This window comes from Elgaria multicarinata, chromosome 16 (genome assembly GCF_023053635.1).
Source record: "Elgaria multicarinata webbii isolate HBS135686 ecotype San Diego chromosome 16, rElgMul1.1.pri, whole genome shotgun sequence".
Lineage (NCBI taxonomy): Eukaryota > Metazoa > Chordata > Lepidosauria > Squamata > Anguidae > Elgaria > Elgaria multicarinata.
The window spans coordinates 16,222,248-16,228,180 of NC_086186.1; the positions used below are offsets into that span (position 1 = coordinate 16,222,248).

At 41.9% G+C, this 5,933-nt stretch overlaps 1 protein-coding gene across 2 annotated transcripts in view; it reads right to left on the reverse strand.

Moving 5' to 3' along the window:
• The window catches only part of USP8 (ubiquitin specific peptidase 8), a 30,400-nt gene extending 30,127 nt beyond the window's left edge, over positions 1-273 (reverse strand). Inside the window, exon 1 of one of the 2 annotated variants that reach the window (XM_063142882.1) lies at positions 162-273. The gene's annotated coding sequence lies outside the window, so the exon portion shown is untranslated. The remainder of the gene's footprint in view (positions 1-161) is intronic. The other variant, XM_063142881.1, reaches the window with a different exon arrangement.
• Between the last annotated feature and the right edge of the window lie 5,660 nt (positions 274-5,933).

Consider the following 5,933-nt stretch of genomic DNA (forward strand, 5'->3'; position numbering starts at 1 on the left):
GAACAGCCGAGGCCGACAGACTCCCGCCCCGAATTCCCCACCAGAGCCCGGCCGCCCCACTTTCGGGGCCGCTCTGAGGTAACCGGAGAGGCCGCGTCTCCTCCGCCAGGCCTTCCGCGGCCTTCTTCGGAGCCTCGCGGCCGTTGGCTCTCGACACTCACCGTCTCGCGACAGCCGCCTCCTCCTCACGAGCCGAGGCAGGCCCATGTCCCGGTGCTGAGGCAACCCAGGGAAGAAGTGATTCTAGGCGGCCATCGCTTGCCTCCGAAGCGGAACTGGGTTGAGGCAGAGCGGCGGCCGAGTGGGCGGGGATAGTTTCCCCCCTCAGCGGCCTCCCTCGAGAAGGGGTTGGGCTGTGGGAGTCGGCCGGGGCTTGTGAGGGAGCCGGATGGACGAGGGGTGGCAACAGCTGGCTTGGGGGCGAGGTGGGCATAAAAGGGGAAGGCGCATTCAGGACGCCTGGGTTCTTCCCCTAAGGCCGCCGCCCCTACAATAATTAATAGTTTATGGAAGGTCCCTGACTGTGTTCAATGGCGACGGCTCTGGGACCTCGAAAGCTTATTCTTTCAGCCTTTCCCAACCTAGTGCCTTCCAGATGTTTGGGACTTCAACTCCCATCAGCCCCAGCCAGCTTGGCCAATGGTCAGGAATGCTGGGTGTTGCTGTCCGAAATTTCTGAAGGGCACCAGTTTGGGGAATTATTATTATTATTATTATTATTATTATTATTATTATTATTATTATTATTTATATAGCACCATCAATGTACATGGTGCTGTACAGATAATACAATAAATACAATATAATACATCTTTTAGGGTTTAATATGCATGCTGGCCGGGAAGGCAGGGATTTGTAGGACTATTTTTCCTGTCTAAACAGGATCGCACCCTGATTACTTATCCGAAAGTGTGTATGGGAAGATGACAATGAATAAATGTTAGACTAGGACAGCCTTCTCCAACTTGGTGATCTCCAGATGATTTAGACTTCAATTCCTTTCAGCCCCAAACAGCATGGCCAATAGTTTAGGAGTGCTGGGAGTTGTAGTCCAAACCAGCTGAATGGCACGATATTGGGGAAGGCTGTTCTAGTTTAACATTTATTGTCATTGGCGCAGCGCGGTAAAGCAGCTGTTTCTGCAGCTGAAACTCTCCCCATGGCCTGAGTTCGATCCCAGTGGAAGCTGGTTTCAGGCAGCCGGCTCAAGTCGACTCAGCCTTCCATCCTCCCGAGGTCGGTAAAAAGGGTACCCAGTTAGCTGGGGGAAAGGTAATAAGGGCCAGGGAAGGCAACGGCAAACCACCCTGCTATAACGCCTGCCAAGAAAATGTCAGCGAAAGCTGGCGTCCCTCCAAGAGTCAGTAATGACTCAGTGCTTGCACGAGAGGTTTCTTTCCTTTCCTTCCCATACACACTTTCGGATAAGTAATCAGGATTGAACAAAAGCAGCAATTTCTTCTGAGTAAACATGCATAGGATTGCACTGTAAGGGTGCGATCCTATGCCTGTTTAGACAGAAACAAAAGTAGCCAGCGTAGCTAATAGTGGGAGATAATGGGAGTTGTTGGCCAAAACATCTGGCGGACCATATTGCCACCCCTCCTGGTTTCGAGGGGTTGTTGCCTTTTTGAGAGCCCATAAGTGGGAAGCATCTATTTTGGACAGTTTGTCTCTTGTGAAGGCAGAATTGCGTGTCTGCAGAAACGTCAGTCACAGCTTCTCTCTGATTCAAAACTTAGAGGAAAAAATACTTCAAGGAGTAAAAAGCAACATCAATTAAGTTGCTTTATAGAAATATGGCGTTGCTCTTTTGTCTTTCTTTGGTCTTAAAATTGAAATTGTTGGGTGAGGTGATTATCCACCACATACCTGTTTTCCAACTCTCCTATAATTAAAATAGTTTCAGTGGATATTCCTGATTATTACTTTTTGTAAACCGCTCAGAGAGCTTTGGCTATGGGGCAGTATATAAATGTAATAAATAAATAAAATTATACTGAAGATGTACTTGTTTACACAGGCTTTTAACTGTCCATCATGTTGCTCCATTTTACTGTTTTTCGCTTTGTTTGTTTTATTTAGTTTTGTAATTGAAGCTGTAATTGTGTATTAGTAGTGTAGTTTAAACAGTGAATTTTAATATTTTTATATGTAAACAACTTAGGGCACAATCCTATGGATGTTTAGAGAAAAAAAGTCATACAGCTCCCAGCATTCCCCAGCCAGCCATTGTGCCCTTAGAGAATTTATTCTATTAAGTGGTACACAAATATTAATACATAAAATATACTGCTTACAATACTAAACTACCGTATTTCTTCGATTGGAAGACGCCATCGATTGTAAGATGCACACTAATTTCAGTACCACCAACAGAAAAAAAAACCCTAAGACACACTTGCGATTCTAAGACGCACCCCATTTTTAGAGATGTTTATATGGGGAAAAAAGTGCGTCTTAGAATCGAAGAAATAGGGTAATATACATTTTAAAACAATATTATCAAAAAACCAATTTGAAACACACTTACATTAAAAATAAAAGAGCATTTCAATATCCCAATCCAGAAAAAACAAACCAGAGCAACTCACTCTACTCTGCTGAAATGGTAAATGGCTGAACTTTCCATATTGTGCACAATTTAAAACTGAAAATGTGCTGTTTTCTCTTTCAGCTTCAGTGCTGCAAAATAACCAGAAATCTGAACTAGTATATCTTCATTGTAAGCAACCAATGAAGATATACTAGTTTTTGTCCTCAGAAGTTCTGGAAGCTTGTCCGAATTTTCACTAGTGACCTGGGACCTCATAAGGAAATCAAAGATTGTAAAACATTTTGCACTGACGATAACGTCTGTAATCCTAAGCATACTTAATAGGAATTGCTATAGAATTGTTAGACATTTTTCTTTAGTAAACATACTTAGAATTCTCTTTGGAGTTTCACTGTAGGCTTCTTCACATATTAATTTTTAGGTTTAAAATAATTTAAACCTGCCCACACTTTAGCTCTACAAAATACCTGCTCCTGGTGACAACAACTGCTAGATCTGGTTTGTCTCACAATCACAGCTGCTTGCATTTTGGAACTTTTCTTGGGAGAGGGGCGTGTGGCTATGGGTACTGTCATGATGAGCACCAGCACTTCAAAATCTACCACTACGCCACTGACAGCTATCTTCAGCAGTGAGGACTGGCTGTGGCTCCTTGTTCAGTATACATGGCAGCAAATGCAGTTTTCCTCTGTGTAATATGCTAGCCTTGAATTGCAAAATCAATTAGGGAAACTGGAGGGAGTGGCGGAATCCATCACAGCACTGTAGTGGAATTTTCAACTGGATGCACAAGCATTGTACTATGTTGAGACCATATAACCCCAAATAAAGGTAACATAGCAATGTTAGAAACCAGAATAGTTCTGGAACGGACAGGCCATTCTGCACCCAAGTTTTATTTGTAATCAGCAGCATTATTTATGGTGAAGCTCAGAGTTTGTTCATACAAGCTGATCTTTCTCACTAAAGAAATGAATATCGCTTTACCTTAACAGCTTTGTAAAATTAAATATAACCAGTTATTCATACTGTATAATTAAAACCTGAACTACAGAGGAACTACGTTCAGGTTTTATCAGATAGTTCAGTTTGTCTTGTACAGGCAGATGCAAAGCATGTTATAAAATTCTTCACCTAGGGTCTCCTAATGAAATATCACAAATAGTTACAGCACGTTACTATTCTAGGACTATAAAAGTGATGTTTGTAACATTTTAGCAAAACTAATGGGTTAGATCCAGATTTAATCATACTTCACATAGACCCATTGAAATCAATGGCACTTGCATCATAATCAATGGGTCTACCCTTAAGTATGACTAAATATGGATCCAAGCCAAAATACCTAGACATGCAGTGTCACAAAAAATAATGCATCCTCTGCTGCTGAGTATAGTGAATTGGTGGGCACATCTAGACTTGGCAAGCTATATCAAACAGCTATTTTATACCCCATTTATATCAGTAATTCACTGTGCACATCATTAGATTCTTTTAAAGTATATTGGGCTGTAAACTCAAATGCCTGAACTTTTCCCCCCAAAGAAGTTACTTGAAGCTGTCTGCCCATAGGTTTTAGTGTAATAAAGTATTTCATAATTTTCAGCTAATCTTATTTATTAAGTTCCATCTCTTTAATCAATCGTTCTATTGTCAAGCTGAAAACTCCCTTATTACACTGTATTTGACCAGGTTAGGAGCATTAGCAACATGAGAACAAAGCGGTCAGCTCCAACAACATAAATTTTGTTCTACTTCTAACTATAAGCCCTCACTCCTACCACACACTTGCATCTATGCCTTTGGAAGCACCAATAACTATATGCCAAAGGCCCACAACTTCACAAAGTTTGGGAGGTGTCTGAGATCTCATCCAAGTCAGAGAGCGCAATCTATTATTTCTTGTCAAGCAATGCCTCATGGAACAATTACTCTTTAGCCCCAGTCCATGACAGGTTGCCCTTTGTTCCTTTTCATGGCTAATGTATACTTAGGCTGCAGGGCTACTTGGGTACAAATCCTATTCAACCATGATTTTGGGCAATCACTCCCTCAGTGTAAGCTACCCCACAGGATACTTGTGAGGATAAAAGAGGAAAATGGGCAGACCATGTAAAAGACTGAGTAAAAAAATGACAGAACATAATAAAATAGTGTAACCAACTTATCAACTGATTAGCTTATACAGAAAGAAAAGATGACATACACGTAGGAGTATCATGCCAGACAGCAACATACCAGAATTTTAAGCGAAGCAATCTAACCTAATTGAGTGTGTGAACAAGCTGAAACTTAATCCAGACAAAATGGAGGTACTGAGTTTATTTATTTATTTATTTATTTATTTATTACATTTTTATACCGCCCAATAGCCGAAGCTCTCTGGGCGGTTCACAAAAATTAAAACCACAGTAAAACACCCAACAGTTTAAAACACAATTACGAAATACAGTATAAAAAGCGCAACCAGGATAAAACCACACAGCAAAGTTGATATAGGATTAAAATACAGAGTTAAAACAGTAAAATTTAAGTTAAAATTAAGTGTTAAAATACTGAGTGAATAAAAAGGTCTTCAGCTGGCGACGAAAGCAGTACAGTGTAGGCGCCAAGCGGACCTCTCTGGGGAGCTCGTTCCACAACCGGGGTGCCACAGCGGAGAAAGCCCTCCTCCTAGTAGCCACCTGCCTCACTTCCTTTGGCAGGGGCTCACGGAGAAGGCCCCCTGTAGATGATCTTAAGGTCCGGGTAGGTACATATGGGAGGAGGCGTTCCATCTGAAACTGGTCCTGAATGTGATGGCACTCCCTTTAGAGGACCAAATCCGTAGCTTGGGGATACTCCTGGGCTTATTGCTATCTGAGAGGTAGCAGTGGTTACCTATACATGAGTTACCTCCAAGTTGGACTAGTGTAATGCCCTATACATTGGTCTGCCTTTGAAAATGGTTCAGAAACTTCCTATTGGTGCAAATGTGTCTGCTTTTACATGGATGGGTCCATGCAGTCAGAATACATAAAACTAGCTACCAGCACATTTCTAAGCAATTCCGGTAGTCGCTATGAGTAATAAAGGTAAATGCAGCCATGTTGAAGGATAAAAGCAGTGGGGTATTAATAAGTTGGGAAGGGGGGCTGCGACGACACCAACCTCACACAGAAGGCCTTGCCTAGCACACACTTCTCAAGCCAAGTGCCACCTCTTGAAAAGCCTGAGGAAAGGGTAAAAACAACACAACCTTTCCCCTATATGTGAGGGAACAAGGGTAAAGAGTTTTGAAAAATAGGTTGTATTGTTGAGGTACTGAACTGCAAGTTTATTGATAGATGTTTTTACACTGTAAAATAGCAGGTAATAAATCTGAGCTGACACGTGG